Below are 26,550 nucleotides of genomic sequence, written 5' to 3' on the forward strand. Positions count from 1 at the left end.
TCCGCCCACCCGTGACATCTCCATTGCCATGGCAGTGAGCAGCCACGTCATTCACCAAGTTCATGGGGTGATGGGCCAACTCTTCGGAGCCCTACTTCCCTCTGGTTCTCCCTCCTGAAGCAGGAGGCTCCCTGGCAGAGCTCAGAGCCCTTTGTTTATTTGATCCTGGGCTCTTGGATAAATCAGGAATGTCCTGACATGAACTTAGGCATGTTTTTCTTCCATGGAAAAGGAAACTACAGCAAATGGTATTTAAGTAGGCAGAGGACCATTCCGAGGGACTTGCTTTAGTGCCATCAAGGCCACATTCCTTTGGTCATCAGACCAGTAGGTGACTTCTTTATTGGCATGCACTACCCTGGAGCCCAGAAGGTGTGAATTTGAAGCACTTTCCCCCCTGCTGGGAGCCTGGCACAGATGCTCTGGGCTTCTTTTAAGCCCGTGGAGTGCCATGGTTGTCTTCCAAGTGGTCTTCTTTCTGCTGGGTGAAACCTTGGCCCCAAGTTGCCCGAAGAAGGCTGCTTGGGAAGCAGGGTGCAGGACAAGGTGGCCGCCTGGTCTTCCGTCCTCAAGTCCTCTTCCCAGAAGTCGCAAGGTTCTTGATGTGATACACCTTATGAGTCAGCTAGCTACCCGAGGACCTGAGTATATTTCTCACTTCTGGTCAGGTCCAGGCCCATAGAGCACAACTGGTCGTGGGAAACCTCTGTGGGTCTGCGTGCTTTCCACGTGGCGGTGTGGGAACCCAGCCTCCCTGGGTCTGTCTGGGTAGACAGGGTCTAGGGAGTCGGCTTCTAAGCTGTGCTGGATACATTTCTGGGTCTGGGGTCGGGAAAATGTTGGGAGCTGTGTGCTTGGCTGCAGTGGAGACCTATCGGGATCCAAAAACAACCCCAGCCGGCCTTCAGAGTGTTGGTGGGAAAGCCCCAGCCCCGTGAGGGTTTCCAGGTGTGGGCAGGCCTCCCACCACCATCACGGGGCAGCCGGGGGTGAGCCGGCACGTGCTCGTGCCCCTGGGCTGCCCACCCGGAGCGAAGAACCCGGCCGTTGGCCACTCCGGGTCCAGGCTTGGCCGCTGCTCTGTTTTGCTGCTTTCCATGTTGTCAGAGGATCTTCTTGGGAACAAATGACTCAGCAACCTGAATCTCTGGGACTGAGTGGCCTAAGTGCCTTTTGAGAAGTGATTGGACATTTCCACCGAGGCCCGAAAATTCTGAGCCCGGAAAGAACGGAGATCCAGCCTGGTGTTACCCTGGACTCTTCGGGCTGCGGTTCAGTTAGGTTTCTGCCCCAGTCCTGCCCTGATAGAAGGAGAGCATCCGTGGGGTAAGCGGGCAATGTTTCAATTACGCTTTTTGTCATTAGGAAATTCCAGGGAGAAAAAGGTCCTGGTTTGTGGCCAGAAAAGCAGAAAACAACAGAAGTCAGCTACAGGTCATTGTTCTGGATGTGTCTGTGGCACAAAGAGTTAATAGGACAGTGGTGTCAGGGTGAAGACCATTTTATTCTCCTGTGTGGGAGAAGTTCACAGGGTTCAAGAAGAGATGAGGCAACGTTTAGCATGGGACGGCCCTGTCTGGGTTCCGGGTGCTGTCACTCAAAGAGTTAAGCTAGTCTGGTGGCCGGGAAGCCGGCAGGGAAGGCGTGAGCCTGCAGGGACCAGGCCCTCTATGCCCCCGAGCAGTGAGGTGTGAGGGGTAAAAAAAAAAAAAAAAAAAAGGGCTCAAAAGTGTGGCCAGGGAGCAGAGTGTAGGCCCAACTTTTTTTTTTTTTTTTTTTTTTTTTTTTTTTTGCCTTGTTTGACCAGCCTTGGCATTGCCCTCCGGCTCTCCAGGGGAAGAGCTGCAGTTCTGCTCTTGCAACACAAGGAGCAGACTGGAGAATTTAGATCTGCGTCACAGAGCTCAGAGAGAGAGAGAGGGGAGAGAGAGAGAGAGAGAGAGAGCGAGAGAGAGAGAGAGAGAGAGAGCGCTCCGTCGATAGGTCTGCTAGCAACAGCCGTGCTGCAGCAGAGAGAGAGAGAGAAATCAAGAAACAAGTCATAGCAACACCGGGCACCAGGTTCTGCCAGCTCACTTGCCAAGCGTTCAGAAATCTGTCGGGGGCTAGAGGCCTCTGGGTAGCCCGGGCTAAGGAGATGACACACAAGGTGGCACGGGCGGTTCCCGCGGGGGGGAGGTGGGTGGTGGTGGGGGGGCAGGGGTGGGAGCAAGAGGTTGCGGGGCGATGGTGGAAGGTTTAACGGGACCAATTTCTGGAACATTCGGGACTGCGGCACCCTACGGCCAAGACCGAGATTTGGGTCTGCGCAGGCGACGATGGGTGGTCCGACGGGCTTCAGGACTTGATGGCGTAACCCCCTTCTTCCCCCACGTACGTATCTGCTGGGATCGGGGGCGATGTCTCTGCGTATGTGGGTGCTCTGTCTTTCTCACCTTCTTTCTCGCTTTTTTGCTATTTTTTCTCTGAGAGAGGTTTTTTGTGTGTTTTTTTTTTTTTTTCCACTTTAATTTTCTTTTCTTTTAGTGTCAGCTGCTCAAGCCTGACCGGGGTAGAGGCTAGAGGAGCAAGCTGTCCCCAGCGTCCCACCTGACCTACCAGCCTTTGCCCCCGTTTCCTTCTTTTGAACAGACAGACAGACTGGTTTTCCAGGTTGTTTGGGTATCCGCGTCTGTCTGTCCATCCACGTCGTTCTTAGGTGGCAGGTAGGAAGTGAGGAGGAGAGGTGCTGGGAGGAAGGTGGAAAGGCATAGCTTTCCAGGGGTTGCCTTATTGAAATGTTCAGCCTCGGGGCAGCTGGGCTGGTGGGGAGCCGGTGGGCAGGATGGGGCGTGGGTTGGGAGAAGTGGGGTAAAGCTGGTAGGTTTGTCACTGCGTAGTTGGGAAAAGTGGGGAATGGTGACGCAGTCACTGTTGCATCTTGTTAGGAGCTCCAAGGGGGACAGGTAGTGAGGCTCCCGGCATCTGTAGGGCCAGCTGAGAGGGGTTAGGGATGAGCTGAGAAGGGAAGCTAGCATTTAGAGATTAAATGTCATCCTTTTGGCGTTGGAAAGTTGTTTACCTTGCGCTCTCTGTGTCTCCATGTTGGCACCCTTCCAGTTCACATGTGATGGCCTTCCTTGTACTGCTGCATCATTAACTAAGTGACTGAGCTGGCCTTCCATTGGCCAGGGGAGGGCTCTCACTCCAGACATTTCCTCTGATTGGTGGGTGGGCCAATGGCAGGTGAAAACCTTTTTTTGATTGGCTGAGGGCAGGGTATCAAATCTGAATTTGCATTTCACTTGCTTAAAGGGGAGGGGGGGAGAAGCCCAGCAGCTTTCTAAAATCTGTTTAGGGGTGTGCGTATGCTCCTGTGTCTGTGCCTGCTTTTGACTGACCAGGTGAAGCCTCTTCCTATGCCTTTTTTATTTCAAGCACTCAGAGGAAGAGGAGCTCCGGGTTCCCCAAACTTTTTTTTTTTTTTTTTTTTTGGAGTAGGAAGGGTTGGAGAGATGGGTGCGCAGAGGGTTGACCAAACTGGAAGGAAGTATTTGTCCTTTAGTTTGGTGTCGGAAAAGGGAATTTTCCAATCAGCCACACCTCGGTGTTGCGGCACAATAATTCTTGGCTCCCCTGGAAACGCACGGGGCAAGGTAGGACAGATCTGCTGCTGCTGACACTGCCACCACCATGGGCTTCCTGCTGCCTCTGGGCTGCTCCCTGGGGACGAGAGATTTGCATTGACGGGGCTGTCCAGAGCTGAGCCCAGTGTGGGAAAGACCTGCCTTCTGGAAGCTGCTGCTCCTTGGTCTTGGAAAGGTGAGGATGGGGACTGACCCCAGGATGTTGCTCAGAAACTGCGTATTTGGTGGGATTTCCGGGAGAGCCACTGGGCCGCAAGAGGTTTGGAGGTCCCAGGTTAGGAGGGTTTGTCATTCTGGGGAGTGAGGAGAGTGAGAGCAAAACTAGGGCAGCAGGCTGTTCTCCTGTGGTTGGGGGAGGGAGACTTGGAAAAATCAGGGTCCCGGCTCCCCATCGAGTCCGTGTCGCAGGTCTCACGTTTGTGGGGAGGGGGTTTCAGAGCCCTGCGCCTTGCGCAGTGGCCCCCGCCCATGACTGCGCATCCGGGAGCGCAATGCGCCCTGGGTCGCTGGCCTAGGACAGCACCGCCCTTCTTCTTACATAACGGAGGCACGGCTGTGCCTTCTCGGCCTTTCTTTGCAACCCTGCCTCCTGGCTCCCCAGGGCCCATGGAGCTGGGGAGGGTCTGGTTGGGGAGCAGGGGAAGACTTGGCTCCCTCGGAGGGTTAGCCCTCGTCCAGTCAGTGATGGGAGTTGGGTTTGAAGACAGAAGTGGGCTGCTGTCCCCCTTGGGAGGTGGAACGCAGAATGTCCTTCTCAATGCCCTGTGTCACCCATGGCCCCCAGGACCTCTCGGGGGCATGGGGTGTGACGTCCGTTCTTTCCTTCTTATGCTTTCTGGGTTTTGAGAGGAAGTTTCTGAAGGGAAAGACATGACGATTCTAAGAGTGAGGAAGGGTGTGTGTCGGGGGCCCAGTTGGGAGGTGGTTGACAGTTCACTCCCCTTGTCACTGGCTTCCCTTTCCTTGGGTGGGTTGATAGTGTTTTTGACTCCTTTTATCCTAAGGCTGCCATTTTGGAGGCATTTCTGCTGGTCTCTGACATGGTGACGTTGGTTTTTCTGGTCCTGCTGTGCCAGTTCCGCAGAGTGGGCGGGGGGCGGGGGCTGTGACGGAGGAGGGGAGGGGGGGCAGAAGCGCAGCAGAGGCGGGCCCAGTGGTGGCTGCCGCAGTGAAGGTGGCCCCAGGGGCAGGACCGCCCAGTCCCACCCTCGGACACAGTCTTGGGTGGGGGTTCCACCACCTGGGGCCCCGGCTTGGCCAGAGGGTGGGCATGGCTAACAGAAGGCCTGGGTCTCCCATGCCCTCGTTGGCCTGAGGCTTAAAGCAGTCCAGGGCAGAAGCTGAGTTTTTTTTTTTTGGGGGGGGGTGTGTGTGGAGGGGGCGACTGAAGGCAGAGACCTGGCTGCTCATCTCAGACGTGTCGGACCTGTGGTTTGTGTTCCCCAAATAGGCTCTGTCTCCGGCAGTTTTCTCTATGGGGACAAGGGGGTGGGGTCCAAGGCAGCTTTGAGGATTTGTTCGATGGCCCTCCCTTCTCATTGTTTTTCTTTTCTGCTCCTCGTCATGCCCCCTGCCAGAGCCATGGTTCCAGCTGTAGTCCTCCGGTGAGGCTCCCTGCTGCCCGTCCCTCTCCTTTCCAGGCCCTTCTGCGTGCAGCGGCCATCTTGTCTTTTCTTGCTTAGAGGTTTAAAATGGTTTCTCATCATTTCCAGAGTACAACTCCTTCCCTTTGGCACAGTGCTGAGGACTGTGTGTAACTAGCCTTAGCTCTCCTCCGCAGGCTTACTCTTCTCCGTTTCCCCAGGTGGACCACGTATTCCGACAAAGCCAGGCAACTTACTTTTTCTTGCTTTTCCTATCTCTCGGTTTTCCCTACTGGTATTTTCCACGCCTCCTTGGCTCCACCGCACCCACCTGCGGCAGCCCCACCGTCCTCCTTGGACCTTTCCCGATCACCTTCACAAGCAGCAGTCCTCGTAACCTCTCCTTGCTCCCTCCGGCCAAGCTCTCGTACACTTTGTCCCTCTCATGTGCTACTTTGGTGGCCTTATGGCTCTTTGTGTAGAAGTCTTGGGTCACCTGCGAGATGATGAGCTGCAAGGCGCTGAGAGTCAAGGAAGGAAGACACTTAACCTATTTGGTGCCTTCTGTTCGCCAGGTGCCACGTCAGGCTGTTCCACGGACCTTCTTTCATTTACTGCTTTCCACAACCCTCCGAGGAGAGTCCCGTGACTGGTAAGTGTTCTGATCATGATTAGAACCCCTGTTTCCCCAAACCTTTGCCTCCTTCTTTACTCTCAGTTCTCAGTGTCTGCCACGTGGCTCTTACAAGGTAGATCCCCAGAACGTGCGTGTTTAAGGAATTTCATACACCTCTAATGCCATATGGGAGTTTGGGTGGCCGCTCTTCCTGCGCCCGAGGTCTGGGTCTCGTAGCTCTCCCACACTCCCCTGGACCCTGCTACCTCGTTAACTTTCTCCTCTTCCTTTGCGGTCAGGTTCACTCAAGATGATGGCTTTTTTTTTTTTTTTTTTTTTTGTAGCTGAAATTTTGTTGGGTTAACAAACCTCAGTTATCCTACTTACCTTCCTCCTGGAAGAGAAGGTGGAGGTGGGATGGTTGTAGTACCTTCAGAGCAGAGTGAGCTCCAGAACCCAGGATCAGTGGAGATCGGACAAGGCAGGGAGCAGGACCATTGCACTTGGATCTTGACCCTGCCTCATCTTGTTAGGTGGTTTTTCTGAGGCTTAGTGACCTCAGTCAGTGACATGGAGCCACTGTAATCTACAGTGAAATGCCTAATATATTGCCAAGCAAACAGGCTCCCGACAGAAAGTGGTGCACCTCCCTTTCCCCTGCCCAGCTGTTTTATCGGGGACTTAAGAAGAGTATGTAGCAGGTGGCTGGAGAAGGAATGGGGGGAAGGGAGCTTGCCTGCCTTCAGTGATACCAGAGGCAGGGGAGGAGGTGACCGGGCATTGCACACCTGAAGCCTGCGAGGAAGTGCTTTTCCCTGACCTGGAGTAAAGACCCCCTTAACTTCTGCATCGGGAAAACGCTGTGGGAGCAGAGCCGTGAGGTCAGAGTGGGTGGTGGCAGCGTGAGGGTTAACCAGTGATCCTTCCTGGGAGCCTCGTGACGCCAGGTTAGCTTCCCCTCTTTCCGAATCGAATCGCAGCAGTGGCTGCCTGCTTCCTGACGCTGCTGCATCCCGTGGGAGGGGAGTTGGGCACCCTGAAGCCCCTCGTCACCGATTCCGGGGCTGCAGAGCAGAGAGTGACGACAGCCCATGAGTCGTCAGCCGACGGCAATGGGGACCCTGGTGACGGCTGCTTTGTTGTGTTTTTCCTCTTTGGATGATGACTCAGTGTGTCGGGAGCTGGGAGATGGGGCACTCAGCCGAATGGCCAGGACGTTCTGTCAACATGAAAGCAGCAAAAACAGCTTATCGGGGCTCAGAGCCGACCCTTAGGCTGGGTTCATTTTCAGGAAGGGCTTGGCAGAGAAGAGCACTTCTGGACATCGGGGGTGGGGAGACAAGGCCAGGTAACCCAACAGGGGTCTGTGGACCCTTCAGTTTCAGAAACCAAAAAGAAAATGCAGCTGCTTGTGTTATTAGATAAGCTTGGCAAACGGTCATTTTACAAGCTCCTCTCACCCGTCCCAAACAAGAGACATCTTCTCAGGGCCAGAAAACCCTCCGGGATTTCTCACCATGGCTCATTGTCATAGATGGAGGGTGAGCCCGTCTCAGGTAGGGTGGGCCTGGGAGTCCTTAGTGATCACTGGCATTCCGGGGCCCCGGAAGCAAGAGCCCTGGTGGGGACGTGGCGTCTCAGGTGACCTCTGTTGGCATCACACCAGCAGACGGTGTCACCCACCAGAAGATGGTGGGTCCACGTCACCGGCCTCAAGCCGAAGGCCAGCTCTGGCGCAGCCTACTTCAGCCTCCCCTTTCCTTATTGTTCCGAGTCAAACTTACCTTCTCCCCTTTCATCGTCCTCAATTCCTTCTTAGGTGAAATAGTGGGCCTTGAGTCCTTGACCTTTGTGTGTGTGTGTGTGCGTCATCATGGCGGCTCAGGGTTCTAGACTTTTCTTGAATCTGCAGCATTGCGCTAAGGGCGCGTGACATTCCCCCCCGCCCCGCCCGCCCGGCCCCGCCCAACCATGGCCAGCCATGCCTTCTTGGGAGCAAGAGAGGCCTGGGCCTCCATTGCCACTGAATCTCAGGCAAACCACTATCCTTAGCATCTGGCTTCCCTTCTCTCCTCTGTCTCCCTCGGCCCTGTCTGGGGACAGAGGAGCAAACAACTTGTGGGTGGGGAATTGAGGACGGCCTGGCCCGGGACCACCCTGCCTAGGTACCCCTTAGGCCATTTTTCAGTCTCCTGCTTTCCCATAGATGATGCTTAGCACTGACATTTGTCGCCGAGCACCTCCTCCGCTCCCCAAGGACCTCCCAGTGTGACTCATTTGGGATCTCTGCAAGGAGTGGCTTTGGGGCCTTGGGAGCCAGAGGGAGCAGGAAGACCTGGTGGAGGTCACAGTGGAGAGGTACGCAGGGCAAAGGACGAGAGCCGGCTGTCCCTGGCCCAGAATGCAAAGGCAGCCCCAGCCCCTTTGTGTCATGTCATTTTGAGCCTGAATAGAGAGCAACTTGACCTAAAAAAAAATCGTATATATGTGGATGTTAGATCCTTTGTGTCTCTTTGTCCAGAAGCTGCGCATATGACGAGGGCTCAGATTCTGTACTTCAGAGAGCTCTGCTGTCCCTCAGGTTTGTTTTCCGAAGGAGGTGGTAGTTCCTCTTTGATGAGACCCTGTGTCCACGGGGACTGGACTTTTCTCCAGGACAAGGGGCACAGCCTTGTCTTGTTGCTGTCATTGGATAGTGAGCAGCAGCTGAAGACCATGGTCCCGGGGCCACATATTAGCCCCAGATGGGACCCTGATTGGGGCTTGCAGAATTCATTGCTTGGCTGGCTGGCCCCAAGAGCTGAGCCTACCTGGCTTCCTTTCACTTCTTCCCCACAGAGAACTCAGAGGAGTTGAGCTCCATGAGTCGGTGACAGCCTCTTGGAGACTCAGGCTAAGCTGGGGACAGAGCTGGTGTGCAGAAGACAGCCATGATACCGCCTAATAGAATGGCCCGTTTGCATTTATTTGGAACAAAAAAAGGAGATGCCTGGCAGCCTGGCTTTCTGCAGCTAAGTATTCGTCTGCATTCTGGTTTTCCGTCACACATCGGAAGCGAGAGATGTTCATTGAACCCACCCAGCTGCCGTGACTTCTCCTTTCCCCGCGCACCCCTGCCCCTGATCCTCCAGCAGAGATTGGATTTTCTGGTGCGGCTGGAGAGCTGCAGAGAGGCTAGATCCCAGTGTCCAGCCCCCGCACATCGCCCTCACACTCAGGAGAAGTCGATTTTCCCTAAAGCGGAGCCTAAAGCCCATGTCCCTCAGTGCGGTGTTATTAATGGGCCGACGGGAAGGGCCCTGCTTGCCCTCACTGCCCCCAGCGGGGAGGTGAGGCTCTCGGCTGGCTGGCTGGGGGAGGACGGTCCTTGCCAGCATCTAGCATGGTTCTCTGCCAAGTTCTAGCTCCAAATCTCTAGGCCGCTAGGAACCTAGACTATATATAGCATTGTGCTAAGCAATTCTTATCGGACATGTCTGCCCTCCCCTGCGGGAGAGGAGCCCTTCTCCCAGGGAACCGGAACCTAGAGAGTGTGAGCCTTCTCCAAGGGGTCTTTCGTTCCAGGAAGGGCTGTGTGTGTGTGAGCGTGTGTGTGTGTGCGCGCGCGCGTGGCTGTGTCTGCTTCAGGGCTGCCAAGCTTTCTTTCCTTTTCCCTGTTTCAGATGCTGGGAGATCGGAAGGTCTGATTGGGATGAGGGCCAGGAGGTTCTTGATGGTGTGCGATGTGGCCTATGGCGCCCACCAGCCTCCCGCATGTCTTCTTGGTTTCCTGTTTGCCTTCTTTGCCCAAGGAGGTCTTCTGACCTCTTGAGCTTCTTTTGGATCTGCTGTCTTCCCTGCCCTCCTCTACCTCTTCCTCCTCCTTCCTTTGATTCTCTTTCGGGTATGTGACGGCAGACTGGGCTACGGGCATCCGGGAGCTGTGTCTGCTCGCCGCCCTCACCACCGCCCCCTCCCCCCCCCCCCCACCAGTTTGGGGTTTCTGGAAATCTGGCTTTAGTCAGCCGTCCTCTGGAGGAATTGGGTGGTGACTGAGCGTTTCGTGCTGGGTGGTACGGGGCAGAGCAGGCTGGATATTTGCCTCCTCCCTCCCGTAGGTGCTGTCGAGCCACCGATTTTCTGTGGTTCCGCGACCCCGAGTGCTGACTGATGTGACAGGTTCCGGTCTTGTCAGTGAATCATCGCCAAGCTGCTTATTGGAACCCAGATGCAGCAAGAAAATGGGATTTAACCCCTTCCCGGCCTCTCAGGTAAGTCAGGTGTGGGCTGACGCTTCTGGCCCCACCCCCCCGCCTCCCAGCCCCCTTCCCTTCTCATGGAGACCGTTTTCCTTAGTCAGTGGGGAATCCTCAAACGTCTCCATTCACAATCTCCCAAACAATGCTCTCTTCTTTCCATTCTCCTACTCCTGGCTTTTCTGTGAATGGGGTTAGTAACCAGCAAGGACTTGGGGGAAGGGCCAGCCACAGTGATCCGGCTGCCGGGATGTGGGAGATGGCAGGGACGCGTTTCTGGGTGTGGCAGTCAGCAGAGCGGTTGGGCCTCCCACAGTGACTGGCCGGGAACTCTCCTTGGCCCCCAACATCCAGCATGAGATTCTGGGTTTGAGCCCGGTTGGGGGCGGGGAGTCTGCCTGGGACTTGGGTGTGCCCTTGCTTGTGTATCCCAGTGGATGTTCACTCTGACTCTGGACACCTTGGGGCTTGCGTCTGCAGCCGTAGCCTGGGGTTTAGACTATGGGCTGGGCAGTAGACTTCAGGGCTCTTTCTCCACTTGCGTGTGTCATGGGGCTTGTTTTGGGGGTTTTTTTGTTTGTTTTTTGTTTTGAGTAAATCACTCTCTTCCTCTAGGCCCTCATTGCCTTCACCTTAAAAAAAAAAAAAAAAAAAAAAAAATTCCTGGCCTGGTAAACCATTGCAAAGCATCTCCAGGCTGTTGACGTACAAATGTTTTTTCTCTGCCTCACTTGATGCTGGTCACAGTAATAGCAACGGTGATTAAAAATGATGTTGGGACTGCAGAACTGGGGAGGCCTGTCGCATTCTAGAGACAGTTCAGAAAGCAGACCGTAGTCGCTTGCCACGCTGCCTACCAGGAAATCTCCTATTGAATGCATTCCTGCAATGTTCTGGGCGAGCAGGGTCAGGTTGGAATTAGCCGACAGCGGATTTGTCTGGGGTCTCAAGATAAAAGGGATGGTCCCCGGTAATTTTACCGCACACTTGGCTGATACCTCGAGGCACCTGTGGGATCCCACCTCTGCTCTCCCCACCCCCTTCCCACCGCTGGCCAGGAGGGACCGGTGAATTCTGCCCGTCAGTGTTTTCTCTTCTCTCCTCCCCATCTGACCGGAGGCTGAGCTGGCTGCGAGCAGCCTGAGGTCCTCCCCGAGTGAGGAATCCAAAGGCTGTTGGGAAGAGACACCCGACTCTTCTCTTCCCTGAAGGAATTTGACAAGTCTCAGCCCCTCCAGCAGTAACGTGGGGAGGGATGGCTGGGGGTGTTGGACCTGGAACGCGAATAAAGAGGAGAGATCAGCTTTGGTGCAGCTGGGGAGACGAGGAGGAGCCGGCCAAGTCCCTCAAGATGTGTCGGCTAGAGTCTGGCCAGTGCGGGCTGCCGGGCCGGAGCCAGATGGAGCCGCTGGCCACGCTCAGGAGCCTCTGCCCCCGTATGGTGTGGTGTGGTCCCGGGCCTGGCTCAGGGTGGCCGCTGCTCCCATTCACAGCCCTGCCCTGCCCTTGGCTGGACTGGGAAGATCAGAGGGGGAAGCGGAGGGGAAGTTGATTTTGCTCCTTGTGACGCAGTTGTCTGCGGGGCCTCTGGCGTTTGCAGACTTGGGGTGGGTGCTTCCCCGTTGATTTTCCTCATTTTGTTCGTCATCTGCTTCCTTGCTCCCTGCTTACCGGGCTGGCTTCTGCTGCCATGACACGGGCATTACGTGTCCCCAGCCAGGCTAGCACCACGGTTGGCGTCCCCTGAGAGGGGGACCGGGCATATCTGGCACTCGGTTCTCAACCTTTGAACCCCTGCGCTCTGGGAGCCAGGAGGCAGAGTGGGGCCTCTCCATCCGGGGTCCAGCAGAGGTTAACAGGGCTGGTGGTGCCGGAGCTGCGGTGGTGTGGCCTGGCCAGGAGGCGCTGGGGAGGGGCCCCGCCGGGGGACCTGATTGGTCAGCACCTTCTCTGTTCCACTGAATCCTGAGCCGGTCGGGGCCGTGAATTGTTTAATGCATATCTTGGCTCTGTCCCCTGGCACGAGGGCCTCCGAGGCTGCAGCCACAGTTTTAGCGAGGATGTGTACCTCGTGCTGGTCACTGTTTTGGGCACGTTGCCTCCCTGTGAGATATGAAAGAGATACTGCCCTTTCCACTAGCAGGCTGTCTGTGGGAGGCCCTCCTTTTGCGTTGCTTTTCTGGGCCTTGGAGTGTCTGTGAAGAAGGCCTAGGCTGGGTTTGATTCCTTGCTGGCTCCTTTCACAGGAGGCTGCTCGCGAGCTGGTGAAGCCAGAGAAAACCTCCAGGCCCCGAGGCCCGTGCACAGCCTGATGCGATAGTGTCGGGCCTGGGCAGGAAGGAGCAGGGGCACGAGGATGGAGCGAGGCACGCGGGGACGTGGTCGCGCATCGTCTGACCACAGGATCGGGGCAGCGGGGGTGGGGTGGGAGGATGCGTCCGGCGTTCAACCAGCGGTGCCGGCTGCAGCCTGGAATGGGCCTGTGTGTGCGTGGAGCCCAGGTCAGGGTCTGTAATGAGGCGTGAGGCTATGAGATGGGCATCGGGACTCTTGGTCCCGGCAGAGGGTCCCAGGAAAGGGAAACTGACTTTCGTTAAGCGTCTGTCTTTGCTGGTCTGATTTCATCCTCAGAGCAACCGCATGAAGTAGGTATTACTTCCCTTCAACAGATAAGGAAGCCGTGCGTAGTAATTCACTGAACCAAGGTCACATACTTGGCAAGTGGGATTGTTGAGCTTTAAACCCCGGCACTTTGGATTCCAAAGCCTGTGCTTTTTCTTCGCCCTCTTGGGTGGAAGTCAGACATCTTTGGGAGCTAAGACCATCAGAGATCAGGCAGCCGGGAGATCTGACGGAAACCGGTGCGAAAGGACAGGTGCCTAGGGGGACGTGGCAGCCACTGGCCATAGCCATGCCATATCCCTTTCGGGGGGAGGGGGGCAAGGCAGAGGCAGCTAGTTTCTGGTGTCCCTGAACAGGCAGGGCTGAGCATGGCAGATACACCCACGCCACAAGTGTGCGCCCAGTCTCTGCTTCGTGGCGGGGCGTGTGCTAGGAGCCGGGGACGCAGAACTCTACAAAACCAAGTTTCTGCTCTCCTGGGATGTACTTTCTCGTGTAGGGAGAGGTCGTTCACGATAATAAAAAAGGAATTAGGAACTATATAAAGTATGCAGATACAAAAAGGCGGACACCCACCCGTAAGAAGCAGCGGTCCCAATGTTGGTCGGGGAGGGAATTTGAGAGACTGAAGGATCTCGACCACCTGGGGAAGCCATATTGATGGAGCCCCCAGCGTTCAAGTTGATAGAGTTGCTGATGCCTCTCTTCTCCTAAGAGCTGGAAGAACCCCCCAAGGTCCCCAAAGCTTACAAGAACGTGCAGTGAGTCAGGGATCAAGGTGGCAGTAGACGTCAAGCCGTTGGTCACCAGCAAACGGAGGTTTTTCCGTTAGCCATGGCTGCTCTTGGCCTAACGTCTCCCCCCCTCACCAGGTGGCAGCTGGCGCCTCTCTGCCTCGTCGCGGTGCCCCTCTCTCGTCCACACCGACAGGGGAGCGCTCGGGTTAAGTCTTCGCCAAGTCACCAGTAAAATATGTGCCTGCAGGAGACAGAAGTCAGCTCAGGCTCCCCTGGCAGAACCCGCGGTTCCAAGATTATCGCGATAGGGACGGGTCAGGGGGCGGGAGAGGGAGGAGAAGTCACCTTGTGCCAGATGCTTGGACAAGTTTTGTGTCCAAAAGAGGTTGAGGCAAGTTGGTGGCTGGAGATGGGGGAGGGGATGTCTCCAGCGTGTGCGGCTCCAGGGCTCAGGAGTTGTTTACAGGGTAGAAGCTTATGGTGAGTCAGGCCACGTGATTCTTCCCTCCCTGGCCCCGTGGTCGAAGCCTGCCCCACTTGAACCTCGGAGACTGCCACCTGCTGCCAGGGGGCAGATGTTGCACCAAGGTGCGGTGTGGGTCTTGGGGTGTGGTTGTGGGAACTCCGGGAAAGGGGGCGTTCTGTGGCGTGGTATAGAAGTCTCCACAGTCCCGTGTTCTGGCCCAGGATCCCGTGGTAAAATCTTACTCACTTTACCCTTTTGGGACTCACTTTCATTATTTATCAGATGAGGGGGTTGACCCAGAATCTTCTGGGAGGTGCCTGCCGACTCTGACGTGGGGGCTACCTGGGTGTTCGCGGAGGTGTTTCTTAGGCAGAAACTCAGGTCGGGAACGAGCAGGCCTGACTTACGGGAGAGGGGAGGGGCCTTGAAGGATCTGAGAACAGCTACAGTCCTGTTTGCTGCCGGGATGCTGTCACCATCAATTAGGGCAGGTGGGTGGAGACAGTTTTCCAGGAACTCTTCAGGAGCGAGCGGGAAGGGGCCGGAGATTGCGTGAAGGTGTCTCAGGAAGGTCACCCAAGTGACAGGGGTTGTGACCTCTGGCTCCCACCAAGGGGCCTGTCTGGAGCTGGGCAGTGTGGGAGCCGCTGGGGTCTTTGCTGTGCCACAGGGGCTGACCTGAGATGCCACCGTGCTCTAGGGAAGACGCTCTGTCCTTTGTGACCCTGAATCCTTGAGGGAACACGGGACTACGGGTCCCGTGTCCTGGGCCTTGCCTGAGACGTCTGTTCAGGGTCTGTGCCCCTTGCTGTCAGGAAGTCTTCTTTTATATTTAGCCATTTTTTTCTCATGTGGTTGTTTAAGCCCTTCTATTTAAAAAAAAAAAAAAAAAAAAGACAAGAGAAAAAAAACAAAAAACAAAAACAAAAATATCTCCGAGCCGTTTGGTTCCATTTTAGCTTTTCAGTCTTGAGTCACTGTTTTAAAGGTAGCAAAAGTAAAACACACGCAGGGAAGCTCAAGGCCCCAGACCCTCGTGGGCTGTTGTGAAAGGCCAGCCCGGGGATATGGCGGCCTCTGTCCCCAACGTCCCCCGCTTCTCCAAGGCTGCGTGGGTAGGAGCCCCTGGGGCTGCGGGCACCTGCTGCGCGGGCCACCGAATGGAATGCAGGGTTTTTCAAATTAGCAATATGCCTTCAAGACACGATCCGTGTGCTGCTTTACTGGACACTTACGCTGGGACTCGTAGCTGTGAGCCCACCCCCTTCCCCACCAGGGTGGGGTGGCAAACAGGGATTTGGGCCAGGATTCAGGCAAGAGCCGAACTGATCCGTGACCGACGTCTTATGCGCACCGTGTGTTGTTTTTGCAGCTCTTTTCAGATTCGCTGGCTTGCTTGGTCCTCACACAGCCCTGTGAGGGTCGGCGGTGGGATCCCCGTGGGTGTTCAAGCTCAGCCTCAGACAGCCCTGCTGAGGTCCGGTTTCTTGTACCTGCTTAATTTGGGTCACCGCACCCCCCCCCCCCCCGCCCCCAGGCCCTCCGACTCCAGATGTCATTTCCTTGGGTTTCAGTTGTGCTCTTTAGCTGAGCAGGGGGGCAGGGCAGGGATGGGGAGTGCATCTTGGGTAGCCGACTTGATCTCTGTAGGTTGCAGGTTTCTTTTCTACGCATCGAATGGGGAAGGGAGCCTCCACCCAGGTTCTCCTGTTCTTGGATTGTTTCAACTTCTCTTACGAGGAGTTCTTATGAAACCTGGCTTGCCCTCCTTGACCAGGAAGCCAGCCATTCACCATGTGTCTCTGGTGAGACTCCCTACGTTTGGAAGCTTCTGGAACATACGGTGCTTTAGACCGTTCCGGCACATCTGTCGGGCACTTCAGGCATGTGCATGTAGCCCTGTTTCTGCCAAGTGGCTCACTTAGAAATGAAGCCCCATTGTGGGGCATTTTTTTTCCAACAGATTTATAAGGTATGCCCAGAGCTTTCTGCCCAGCGTGTGCATCGTGTATACGTTATCTGTTTGCTGGCTAATTAACATACAGCACCCGCTGGAAGGATTGGCCAACGTATACTGTAAGCTGGTGGAACCAGTGGCTTCAGCTCTGAACGTTGCTTTCTGATAGAGTTGAAAAAGTAGGCCTTACCCACAGAGGGGAAGGTGGATCAGAGAACGCCTGGGCATCAGTGTTCCCTGGATACTGGGCGTAAGCCCACTCTTTATGAGGAGGGTCGAGGCACAGCCTGGACTGTGTCTTCTGGGCCGCATGGCCCTCTGAGTGGCCTTTATTCAGAGAGACCCAGAGCGAGCCTGTATGAAGGGAGAGAGAAGTGCTTGTCTTTGTTTATGGCACCCTTAACTCGTGGTGGTTTGGGCTCACCTCGGGCACGTTTCTTGAAGGATCGGGGTCGGACAGCGTGGCAGCACGCATATGTCTGTCCGTTTGTGTTCCCGGATGCAGGCTTGGCTCATAGAGAAGCCCTGCCATGGGGAATCCATAGAAGAATTGTTTTGCTGGAGCGAAGGCTTTGGATAACTTTTGTGTGAAGATGCGTCACACCACACCCAGATCTTTCTGTTCTCCTGGAGGATGGGAAGGAGGATGGCAGGACCTGTAGCTGGGAGGCGATCTAGGCCAGCCTTCAGGGAGGGCTGTGGCGGCCTCTTCGCTGAGGGCTCCCAAAGAGACACAGAGCTTCTTTATCTCAGAAGAGGGACTGGATGTCCCTGTCGAGGTCCCTCGGGTCCTGAGCGTGTGGGACTGTGAGGCTCTCCCTGGAACAGCGTGAACTTCGGGTACCGGGACCCAGAGCAGGTTGCACATCTTTTCTTTCTGCCGTGGAGGCAAGCCTAACCTCGGTGGGCCCCACGAGCATCGGGCCTGGAGCTCTAACCTTGTTCCCTCCTGCAGAGAGAATTCCCAGAACTGACCCGAACAGCATTGATATTATTTGCAGATAAAAAAAGGAGAAAGCCATGTTGTCCCTCATCGCTGCCAGGAAAGAGCCCTGAGCGGCTCTAATCCTGTCTTTGTACCACTGCCACTCCCCACCCTTGCTGACCGCCCCCCCCCCCCCCCCCCCCCCCAGCCTAGGGCCCTTTGATAGGCACTAGAGATGTGAATGAGTTTGGTGGGAAGGCCAAGGGCAGGGACAGACATGGTTTGCTGGGAAGAAGGTAGGACAAGGAAAAGGAGTATCTCAGGGCAGGCCCACGGGCACACATGTGTATTCAGATGGACATACTCTTTACTGGTAACGCCAGAGTCTGACATGAACCAGTTAATGCCTAAATGAGGGTTGATTTCGTGTGGAGAATCATACATCATTTTGTGTTTAAGTCTGCAGCTTTAGCATCAAAAGGCCTGACAGGCTGGGGACTTTTCGCTGGGCCCTCCTGTCTGTAAGATCATGCTCATTTTATATTGATTTTCTGTCTCCTTTCTTTCCTGTTTTCCACTCTCATGCATTCCTTAGGCGTACGTGAATATTTGTCCACGCATTCGTGTTACGACTTCCTTGGGGTACCGTTCTTTTCAGTGTCTCCGACATCATTGAACGTATTGCTTTTATTTAAAATGTGAACAGGCCAGAGGCTCACTGCAGAGGGGAGCCATCCTTGCACTGCCCGCAGAATCCTCTTCTCTACCTTGTTCTGGAGTAGGGCATGTGGAGCCCTGAGGAGACGGGAATCAAGGGTGTCTGTGGGAACCAGCCAGACCCCGTGCCATGCCCCCTCTTTGGGAAGGGGTTGCTCAGGCATGAATCCCCCACCCCTAACATTATTAGCAGTTTCTTCTTTTCAGCTTGAACCCTGAGTAGTGGCCTTGAAAGTCCAAGAACACCTGTCACCCTGCTTAGGTGAGGGCGACAGAGAGGGACGGGGACAGACGGGAAGGGGACACACGCTCCTGGCCACGGGCCTCTCTCCAAGACAGGTGAACTCTGTGTTCCAAAAGGAACTCATTTAATCTTTTGGCCCCAATGGAAGTTGTTTGTATTTTCTCTCCCTCTCTCTTCTCCCTCCTCTCTCTCTCCCTCAACACCCCCGCCTCCACCCTCCAGCCTCCAAAAGAATTTAATCTGCTGGACAACAAACAATACTGTTATAAAACTTTGAAAACAAGAGGGTGAGGCCTCCCTGACAAGGAGAAGGGCATGCCGGGTAACGGCCGAGGGAGCCTGCCAGGCCCGGGACGGAGCCGGGCGAGGGCCCAGTTGGCCGGGTACCTGGGCGCCTGCCCCCACCCAGCCCACCAGCCCAGCCATCCCCAGTCCAGAGGGGAAGGAACCGAAACAAAAGCAGGGGCAGAGAAGCGCCTGGAAAGGGGAAGTTGTACGTGTTCCCCTCTCTCTGATCTGATGCGAGTGCGCCAGACTGTGAAACTTCCTCCCCCACCCCTCCCCCGCCAGCCTCCCTCCCTCCTCGTCCTGCCTCCTCCTGCCTCCTCCCACCACTCTCTGTTCCAGGCCTGAGGCCCGATAACAGAACAGGGCTGGCCTAGGTACAGCCACCGGCCGGCCGGCCGGCTGCAGGGGAAGCAGGCAAGGAAGGTGTTCCAAGTTGGCTTTGGACTCTGGACGTACCCTCTGCGTCCCCTTCCTGCCCCCAGCTAGAGATGTGGAGCCACGGCGCGAGGTGTGCCCCAGTCCACGTGCCCCGCCAGGGGTGTGCCCAGCTACCGGGAGAACCTCCGCTCGGAGGTTAGTGGGTCTGTCCCACTACCCGGTGTCTGCTGGAGGCCATGCTCCCAGGAGGCCGTCAGACTCGTACAGGTGGCCTGCTCTCCCTCCAGAGGGAGCCGGGCTGAGCTGTGGAGCCCTGGAGCCTCCAGAGGGGCTCAGGGGACAGAGACTTGCTCCCCGCAGCAAGCAGGCACAGGGTCCTGGCAGCGGGGTGCCTGGTGGGGTTACCGTGTCTGCTGCTCGGGGTGACCCAGCTCTGCCTGGGGAGCAGGCAAGCTGGGCGCTGGGGCATCGCCCCCCAGCCTTCTGAGTGGATTTCACCTGAGACCGAAGTTTCGCCGCCACGCCCACCTGCACTGCGTGGAGCACATGATTTGGGACGGGAGAGTGAGAAGCAGCGGTGGTCTGCCTTTGGCCCGAGGTTGTTTGGACCCGTGAACCGTGTGGTGGGCATTGTGTTTGTGTAATGGGCTGTAGGCGTGCTCGCTTTCCTCTCGTGGGAAGCAGTTCAGGGCAGTGCCCGTCCTCCTGCTCTGCCTGAGCGAAGCCTCTCTCTGGGGAAGTGTGGGGGGCCCCCCCCCTCTTCATTCCATCGCTCCTCCTTCTCTGTGCTCCCCACTGTCCCCTGCTGCCCCCCCACGCCCCACGGCACCCCAAGGCATCCCATCCTCCCAGCCAGCCGACCAGCCATCCCGAGCCTGGGCCTGTACTGAATCTGGAGGATTTCCAGATGCGGGTCTTCTCTGGTGTTGAGGCGGGACAGAGAACCGAACCGGGCGGAAAGCAGCTGCCTGGGAACTCAGGCCGCGGTACCCCGGCCCCAGGGAAACCCGGCATTGCTGATGTGGGGCCCACGTGGTATGAGAAGGCTGTGACCTCCTGCCCTGTTACCTCCACAGGCATTTGAGGGGCTCAGTGGGTCTAGAGCGTGTTATTCTCACTTCGGGATGCCGGGTCTGGGACGTGTAGGGATCCCTGGATGCCCCGCCCTCCTTTTGGGGGCCAAGCTGCCCGGAAAAGAGCCAGCTCCATGTTTCCTGCCTCCCTCACCCTCCATTCCCTCCTCCCTTGCCCCCCGTGCACATACCCATACACATTTTATCACCCTTTCCTCTGATTCATTAACCACAGCTAGTTGGCAACAGGCCCCCACCCTGACAGCTCAAGACAAAATGTCCAGGACACTGGGTCCGGCCTGGAGCTGAGTGACAGGAAGCTGGGCCGGGCCTCTCGGCTCACGCATACAATGGGCAAGGACCGTGTGGAGTGCAGAACCTTCCTCATTTTCAGAAGGGTCTTCCCCAGGCCCCTCTCTCTCACCAAGATGACTCTTCTTCGCTGCCAGGAGCCTGGAAACCAGCATCCCGGGTAGCAGGAAGACCTGATCTGGGCTCTGCTTCCGGCACCCCTCCCCCGCGCCGGCTGGAGCTTGCGTCAGTCATGTAAGTAGCCGTGACTCAGCACCCAGCCTGGTCGGGAGGGAGGCAGAAGACGCCTCCCAGGAACCTTCCCAGCATTCTGGATTTGAACACATGGTGGTGGCTGAACACACTGAACGAGCTGGCGGCCTTCGGTTCCTGGGGGTGCGTGTCTGTCCGTTCCGCGGGTTTGCTTATAGGTCTCATAACCCGGGGTTCCTCTCCTTCCCGTTTTCATCCCGTGTTATTTTTTGGACACCATGCCTGGCATAGGATTTTTAGGACTTTAAAAGGCACAGACGGCATCATTTCTAGAACGCAGCAGAAGCTCTCTTTGCAGTCTCCAGACTGCCCTTTAAACCGATGGCCCATGAATCATCTTTAACCCTCAGATGTTTTTGTTTGACTTACAGAGTTTTCGTTGTTTTTGTTTGTTTGTTTGTTTAACGTGTCCGATTCAGACATGCTTTTAGACAAAACACAGCCTCTCCAGGTCACTGGACTTCTGCTGCACGAGGTCTCTGCCTCTCTGTCCTCTTTCCCACCCCAGCCCTCAAGCATTTGAATGCACGGAGACTGGTCTGCATGAGCCCTCCCTCATTTTGGAAAAACTGGGGCCCATTCCAGGGAGGTGCGGGTCCCCCGTTCTCAAGTCTGGGCCGCGCAGGAATTAAAGCCCCTGTGTTCTGATTCACTGTGTGGTGACCTTTCCTCCACCCTCGGTCGCTGCCCGGGCAGAGGAGTGTCTAGGCATGAGGGGGTGGAAAACCCTCCAAATAGGACGTCTGCACAGAAATGGACGGAGGCTGCACCGTGCTTCCCAGACCTTCTCCCTGCGTGGTGGCGTACCCAGCTCTCTGGCTGGGCGGTTTCCCTTCCCCGACAGCGCACCAGACTCTTCCCACTGGCCCGTGTGCGTGGGACTGTTGGGCCAGGCTGGGACGATCACACCGTCCGCCTTTGACAGCAGAGCCCTAGCAGGCTGGGGCCTCCAGCCCCCTTAGACCACCTGGCCCCGTCTAACAAGGGAACAGAAACACCAGCTAGCTTCAGGTAAGTGCATCCTTGCTCGATGGACTTTTGCCAGAAAAGCCTGGTTCCCCTGGGAGGGCTGAGACCCGAGCAGACTCCTGTTCAGTGGGGTTGGGAGGGCAGAAGGTGTTGGTACTAGGATTACTTACCCCCACCCCCACCCCCGCACGCCCCGCCTTTTCTTGTCTTACGGTGTTTATGTTCATGTGTTGTGAATGATTTCTCTCTTCCTCCAGGGAACTGAGTGTTGTAGACCTCGGTCTGGGGGCCCAGACCCTGGTTCATGGCCCTCAGTTCCCTCAGTGACGGTTGCCACTCCCCCTCTGAACTCAGGGCCGATGCTTCCTGGGTAGCGGGAGAGACTGTAACGAATCCCCCTGATGACCACGTGACGTACGTGCGTCCTGAAGGACAAGAACTAGGTGCTGTGAGAGGGCGTAACCCAACACCTGGCTCACCTGGGGAAAGCTTCAGGCGACCTGCGTCACCTGGGAGAGGGTTGATGGGGTGGTAGCCCTGGGAGAGTGGACGACAGAGAATGTTCCAGAAAGAGGGAATGGTGTACGCAGAGGCCTGCTAGGGGAGGAAGGAGGCTGTCTGGATCACTGAAAGACACCTGTGTGACAATACCTTGGGAAAGGTTTTGTGGATACTGGCAGTCGGGGGTTACTAAGGAGGAAGAGTTCGGCTGGAGTAAAAAGCAAAAAAGCTGAGAAGTAGCAAAGGTAGATCTCCAACCCCCTCGTTTTATAGGACCCCACAGAAATGACTCTCATTTACCACTTACTTCCTGACCTTAAAACCCTGGGAGTTAACCTGTGTCGCGGGGCCCAGCTGTTGACTGCAGGTGCCCTGTGTCAGAACCGCTGCCCAGCTCCTCCCTCAGTGGCTGGGGCCTCGCAGAGCCCCTGGGCTCGGAGCCCAGTGCTGGGGTCAGAATCCAGAGTCCAGCACAGCCATTGCTGGTGGTTCATCTCCAACGCCTCCCCCAACCGCAGCTACGCCCTAGGAGAGCACAGAGGCTCCAGAGGGGCAGGAGGAGTGGGCGAGCCAGCTGGGGACACCGGGCCCCTCACGGGACCAGCTGGGCTCCCATCTCCACCAGGTTAAACGTGTTGTGCAGTCAGTCACATCCACGGCCACGCAGAAACCTTGCCTAGGACTCCCCCCCCCCCCACCCTTGCTCACAATTGAGTTCAAGAACAGAATGAGATGATAGACCAGCCGTGGAGCAGGTGCAGTGGACAGAGGGGCAGGAACACAGACTCTGGAGTTAGACTTGGGGTCTCTCTACCACGTAGTAGTCACGTGACCGTGGCGAGTCCCCGAACTACATGAAGGAGCAGTTTCTCCTGCAGGCGCGGGAATACTACTTGCTTCGCAAGACCGACCCAATTACAAAGCACACCTCAGTGTTCAAATTTTATTTCCTTCTCCTGCCTGCAGCGGCACATGCTGTGATTTCTGGGAGCCACAATAAATACAGGCCTGGATCTGGAAGCCTTCAGAGCTGGTAGACAGCCCGAAAGATCCAGATTCTACTCTGTCTCCTCTTTCCTTAGTTGTGGCATCCCAGGAGATACAGACCTGTTTTCTCAGCTTCCGATGACCAAAACAAAAGCAAACAAACAGACAGAAAACCCGACACATTTAGGAGATGGGAAATCTAATTTGAACACAGGATGCAAATCTTATTTTCAGACACGTTTTTGAAAACAGCACAAAACTCGGTCCTTGTGTTAGAGGATTATCTACTTAACACCGCTTCAGGACACGACATTTGTGTGTGCGTGTCACAGCAGAGGTTAAACGAAGATTGCTAATGTTCTGACCCTTACTTGAGGCTGGCAAGGTGGACCCCAGGCTCTTCCTGAATAGGGCGCATCAGGAGTTGCCCCCGAGCAGGTGAAACTCACCTGGCTCGAACCTCCTAGGCAGATAGGACGCTTGTTTCCTGATGACGTGACATAGTGTCAGAAGACACTGCGTGCTGTGAAATGTTTTCGAGAGCAGGGGGCGATGCTAATGAAAACGTTAACGCATTCTCATAATAGCTCTGGGATACTTCCCTCCATCACACGTGTAATAAACTGTTAGGACTGGTTGTCCAGGGTCAACTAGGCTCCATGAGTTTTGTATTGCTACCGTCTGTGTGACGCGTCAGCCGCGACTTTCACATTCCTTGAGCATCCCTGGCTAGGTCCGCTCTGTGCCTCTCTCACGGACCGCGATGTCCCGCCCCGAGTGGAACTGCAAGAAGACAGGGCAGCACCTGGGTCTTCCGGTTGTGTCTTCCTTCTTTCTTCAATGAGATCCTCTTCTTCTGGAAGCTGGTTTCACATGGTGGCTTAGATTTTTCCATCTTTGTATCTAGCACCATTTGAAATCAGTGTTTTAGGAGTAAGAATTGCGGCGCAGCAAAGGGCCACCTGCAGAGGAGCTCTCGCTGGTGGGACAGAGCCCCTCCATCTGCCGCCTGAGCCGGTCCAAGAGAGGAAGAACTTGAAAAGGAAAAGTGCGCCGCAGCGTATGTCCGTTGCGGGTTGTGGAGGGGCGGCCGTGCGGGGAGGGTGTTTGTGTTTCAAAGAAACTCCGAGCTGGAGCAGGGGCCGAGGTGATGCCTGGTTGTAGCACCTGGGAGCACCACCGGGCGCTCACCTGTCTGTAGGGCCTCTGACCGCGGGGACCAGGCGATGCCGGCTCCTCTGGTACTCGATTGTAGCGGGGGAGGGGCGAGGCTGTGTGCCTGGAGGACGGTTCCATCCCCATCGGCGTTGCACCCCCTCCTAGAGGCCCCGGAACACCCAGCTGCACTTGCAGTGCGGCTGGAATCAGACTTGCCGCCTGCACGGTCAAGTGCCGGACCCCCCGGGAGCACCACCGGACCCATCTCTTACACAGGCTGACCGATTTCTCCTGGTGTTCAGAGTCTGTTTTTGTCTAGCACCATTTGAAATCGGTTATGATGTAGGGGGAAAAGCAGCAGCCTCGAGACCTCACGCCAAGTCTGGTGAGCAACAGCCTCTGTTCTCCTGGAAGACGTGGTCTCCCGGAAGACGGATGGGCAGAGCGTGGGGAAGGACGATCACGCTTTTTTCACTAGCTTCTTTCACTGCATTAATGATACCTTATTGCGGAGGTAAGAGAGAATTGAATGCAGTTTTAAAAACAAATCGCTGTAACCTATCTGATGTCCTGGGGTGCAGTTTGCTAAAATGTGGCAATGCTGTGTATTCTGTAAATGGCTGCTGTTGAATTCTCTTTCTGTTAAGAGTCTATTCATGCATCTTGACCTGAATAAATATTTTACTCTCTTCAATCAATCATGTCTTTGTTTTTCATCTGATCATTCTCTGTTCGTAATGCCATGAGAAGTGGGGTCCTGCAAATGTTAACTTGCTATGCAGACTTACCTACTTCCTAAAGAACTGGAGGAGGTTACGGCAGACACACGTTAAAAACGAAGCCCGTTAAGATAAGAATGAGGTCCTGTGAGCCAAGAAATAAAATGAGAGAAAAGATCACGGAAAAGAGAAATGTTCAAGCCTGGGCTGAGGGATGCTCCTTTTTGCAGGGGAAACTGAGGCTGGTTCCGAATGGGCTGCAGGCAGCCCTGGCCCCTCTGCGGTCGGTGTTCCTTCCGGAAGCTTTTGCACAACCGAACATACTGCCACATGGCTGGTAAAGGGGAGGAGCCTGATGATTTCAGCTGCTTTATAAAAGACGCAGGAGGGGGTACCTGGGTGGCTCCGTTGGTTAACCATCCGATTGTTGATTTCGGGTCAGGTCATGATCTCACGATTTGGGAGTTCGAGCCCCGAGTCAGACTGTGTGCTGACAGTGCAGAGCCTGCTTGAGCTTCTCCCCTGCCTCTCCCTCTCCCTCTCCCTCTCCCTCTCCCTCTCCCTCTCCCTCTCCCTCTCTCTCAAAATAAACTTAAAAGAAAAAAATGCAGGAGGTCTACTTTTTGGTTCTTCGTTTCTATCACCGTTGAAGACAGGGTGAGCCAGTTCCGTGAAGGTATTCAGCAATTAGCCAGATTTTACTTCATGGGGGATTAAGCCTGGGGAATCTTCAGGTAGGAGGGCTGTGGCCCCTTGAGTAAGCATTTTGCACAAGACACATGCGGCCAGCTACTAGCTACCTATGGTACTTGATGCCAGCGGCTCTCGGTAAGTGGTCGCAGCTCTAGCACCTGGGAAGCTTTTCTAAGTTCACGTCCCCCAGATGGCTGCCCTGCCTGGCGGGTGGGGGTGGGGGGGGGGTGGTGGTGAAGCATCTGCTGGGAAGACTGCCCAGGGAGGGTGACGCACCCCCTCCCTGCAGCTGCAATGCTATTTCGGGCTGTTGATTGAAGAATCCGTGTTCTCATCCCCAGGATGTGATGGTGGCGATGGTTTTATTCCCTCCCTGGCCGCGCTAGGTGCAGTAGGACCTGTGGGTCTAACAGCTTTGGCCCAGTTGTAGCGTGTTCAGCCAACTTTTGAGTCCCCTACCGAGTCCCAAGCTCCAGCCTCAGAGTTGCACCAAGGATTCTGCCCTCGGGTTATGCTGATTCCGGCCACCCAAATGCTGGAAGTGCCGGAAGACCGGGTTTAGTATCAAAGCACAGAAACAGTGACTTGAGACGTCTTTTCCGAAAAGGGGGTCCCTCGTGCTCCCACCGAGTGCTAGGTCACGAGAAGCAAAGTGCACGCATAGCTGTGGTGCCTCTCACACAGGATTATTTTACTTTATTCGTCTAGATGCTGACAGCCCTTTACTTAAAATTGCCATTCCAGGTTGGGTTTTCATAACAAATTAGTGAGCAGAATGTTTCTTCTGGAGATTTTTTGTTTTGTTTATTTTTGAGAGAGAGTGAGCAGGGAAGGTGCAGGGCGGGGTGGGGGTGGGGGGTCGGACAGACAGTCCGGAGGGGGCTCCATGCTGACAGCACAGAGCCCACTGTGGGGCTCGAACCACGAACCATGAGATCATGACCTGAGCCAAAGTCAGATGCTCGACCGACTGAAGCACCCAGGCGTCCCTCTCCTGGAGACATCTTGAATCTGGTTTTTTTTTTTTTTTTTGTCAATGTTTATTTATTTTTGGGACAGAGAGAGACAGAGCATGAACGGGGGAGGGGCAGAGAGAGAGGGAGACACAGAATCGGAACCAGGCTCCAGGCTCTGAGCCATCAGCCCAGAGCCCGACGCGGGGCTCGAACTCACGGACCGCGAGATCGTGACCTGGCTGAAGTCGGACGGTCAACCGACTGCGCCACCCAGGCGCCCCTTGAATCTGTTTTTAAGGCCACGCTATCGACCTAGATAGGAAGTGCCGTGTCAGGCATGGGTCCCCATCACCTCAGTTTTACCACATCTTTAGCTGTAGGTGTGTAAGTGTAGAGGGACGATTGGATCTAAGCCTCACGCAAGTTGGAAACTGGCGACTGATTCCCGTCTGTGAAAATGAGTGCAGGTGAATTAACATGACACAAATCCAACCTGACCAATTGAGGTAAACCAGAATGTTTTAAGTCTTGAAACT

General features: G+C 55.6%; 1 long non-coding RNA gene across 5 annotated transcripts; it reads left to right on the forward strand.

Moving 5' to 3' along the window:
• Positions 1-1,778: 1,778 nt before the first annotated feature.
• On the forward strand, positions 1,779-24,344 carry LOC102899196. 5 transcript variants are annotated; one of them, XR_006592141.1, is made up of 6 exons: positions 1,779-2,149; positions 2,291-2,373; positions 2,527-5,861; positions 8,664-10,075; positions 19,917-21,042; positions 21,355-24,344. It is a non-coding gene; the product is annotated as an uncharacterized LOC102899196 (long non-coding RNA). The 5 variants fall into 5 exon arrangements; XR_006592138.1 differs by having other exon boundaries at positions 2,291-5,861; XR_006592140.1 differs by lacking the exon at positions 1,779-2,149 and having other exon boundaries at positions 2,188-2,373.
• Positions 24,345-26,550: the final 2,206 nt, after the last annotated feature.

This window comes from Felis catus, chromosome F1 (assembly GCF_018350175.1).
Source record: "Felis catus isolate Fca126 chromosome F1, F.catus_Fca126_mat1.0, whole genome shotgun sequence".
NCBI classification, from domain to species: domain Eukaryota; kingdom Metazoa; phylum Chordata; class Mammalia; order Carnivora; family Felidae; genus Felis; species Felis catus.